Source organism: Rhipicephalus microplus, chromosome X, assembly GCF_043290135.1.
Source record: "Rhipicephalus microplus isolate Deutch F79 chromosome X, USDA_Rmic, whole genome shotgun sequence".
Taxonomy (NCBI): Eukaryota; Metazoa; Arthropoda; class Arachnida; order Ixodida; family Ixodidae; genus Rhipicephalus; species Rhipicephalus microplus.
The window spans coordinates 9,320,332-9,322,418 of NC_134710.1; the positions used below are offsets into that span (position 1 = coordinate 9,320,332).

Consider the following 2,087-nt stretch of genomic DNA (forward strand, 5'->3'; position numbering starts at 1 on the left):
TCATAAGCCGTTGGAACTGAAACAAGCTAAACTGTAAACTCCTCTCCCGCGTCGAAACCCTCACCGCAGAAGCGGCTGCATATTCCGTGCATCTTGGAGACTCGAATTCGACCGGCATCTTCACAAAGGCAGCAGATCAGATGGGCTACAAGAGAAAGTGGCGGCTCTTCAGCAGCCTTCTCAACCCATCCTCCGCGCATGGAGAAACACAGCGTCAACTAGGTCGGATTTTGCATGCATATCAGGGCATGACGGACACCGAGCGGCATCTCTGCGACCGATAAATATGTCGTAAGATCGACCCGTTGAGCAGGTTCGATTCCTGCTCATGTTTGGTTATTTTTTCATCCACGTTTCTTTCTTCTTCTTTACACTCCATTGGTTATAATAACTTTCCCTGTACATTCCTTAGCATTACTGTCTGTTAGATCTCATTATTATTGCGTTGAAACACGGAAAAACGAGCCCTTAGGTATATGCTTCTTTCCCTTATTTCATTAAACGAGGGTCTCGTACTGGCTGACTTGGTGTCATTAGGTTGTATACGAGGGACTATTAATCAGCTGCCCGCTCACATTAGGTTCACGTGCTACGTGACTCCAAACATGCGCAAAAAAGAGTATTTTCACAATCGTCGCTTGGCTTACAGATGGCGCTGACTGTCACTCCTACTTCTAAATTCACATATAAACTCAAAAAAAGTGGATGTAGGGAAGGCCGCTGTGGTAGCTCAGTGGTTAGAGCATCGAACGTGTTATTCGAAAGTCGTAGGTTCGATTCCTGCTCACGGCTGATTATTTTTTATCCACTTTTCTTTCTTCTTATTTAAATTCTATTGGTTCTAATAACTTCCCCTGTACATTCCTTAGCATTACTGTCTGTTAGATCTCATTAATATTGCGTTAAAACACAGAAAAACGAGCCCTTAGGTATACACTTCTTTCCCTCGTTTCAATAAACGAGGGTCTCGTACTGGCAGACTTGGTGTTATTAGGTTGTATACGAGGGACTATTTATCAGCTGCCCGCTCATAATTAGTTCACGTGCTACGTGACGCCAAACATGCGCATAAAAGAGTGTTTTCACACTCGTCGCTTGGCTTATAGATGGCGCTGACTGTCACTCCTACTTCTAGTTAAACATATTGCCACGTTCCATTTCCCAAGTTTTTGTTATCGTCCCAAAACACCACACGATTCTCAGCGCAAACCACACCTGCAGTTTTCTAGAAGGTTCCGGACTGTAGTAGATCATTTCGATAAGATCACGCCTACTGTGCGAACGGTACAGATTGTTCTGGAAGCTACGCCACCGCCAGCGATAACGCTAGAACATTCGACGGCAAGAGTATAAATGCCAACGCGCTTCGCCGCTTGTCAGTTGTTGATCGAAGGCCGACGCTCCGTTCGCCGCTATCAGTCCGAGACTGCTATCTGTGCGAGACTGCTGCTGTAATTGCACTTTCCGTTTACCGGGCACAGGTTCGCCCAAATAAACAGTTAAATCCCAACACGAAGTCTCCTGTCTTCGGCCACGTCACGACCCCGTGACATCTGGTGGAGGTGCTGCTTCGTTCATGTACCGGACGCCCCCGTCAAGCCGTGAACCCAGCCCACGTCGCGGAAAAGACGCCGACGCCAACCAGGAGCAGCGAACAAGCCGTTGACAGCAAGGGCTACCACCGGAGTACGGGCTTCTACAATACAAGGCGCTGAAGACCAAGGCCATGACCGCGACTGCAGCGACAATGACAACCGCAGCGTCCCAGCCCACGATGGTCATGCATCAACCCAGGGAACCACCAATTTTCCATGGGTCATCGTTCGAAGACCCGGAGTCCTGGCTAGAAACATACGACCGTGTGGCCGCCCTCAACCACTGGGACCAAGACGAAAAGCTGCGTCGTGTGTTCTTCTATTTGGAAGACACCGCAAGGACCTGGCTCGAAAATCGAGAGTCCACGCTCCGAACGTGGGATATTTTCTGCGGCGCATTCCTGCAAACGTTTGCGAGCGTCGCTCGCAAAGAGACGGCCGCTGCTTTATTAGAGACCCGGGTTCAGCTACCAAATGAAGATGTCGCCATTT

At 48.8% G+C, this 2,087-nt stretch overlaps 1 non-coding gene across 1 annotated transcript; it reads left to right on the forward strand.

The window, feature by feature from the left end:
• Window positions 1-719: 719 nt before the first annotated feature.
• TRNAT-UGU (transfer RNA threonine (anticodon UGU)) lies at window positions 720-792 on the forward strand. The gene has a single exon. It is a non-coding gene; the product is annotated as a tRNA-Thr (tRNA).
• The last annotated feature ends 1,295 nt before the right edge of the window (window positions 793-2,087 follow it).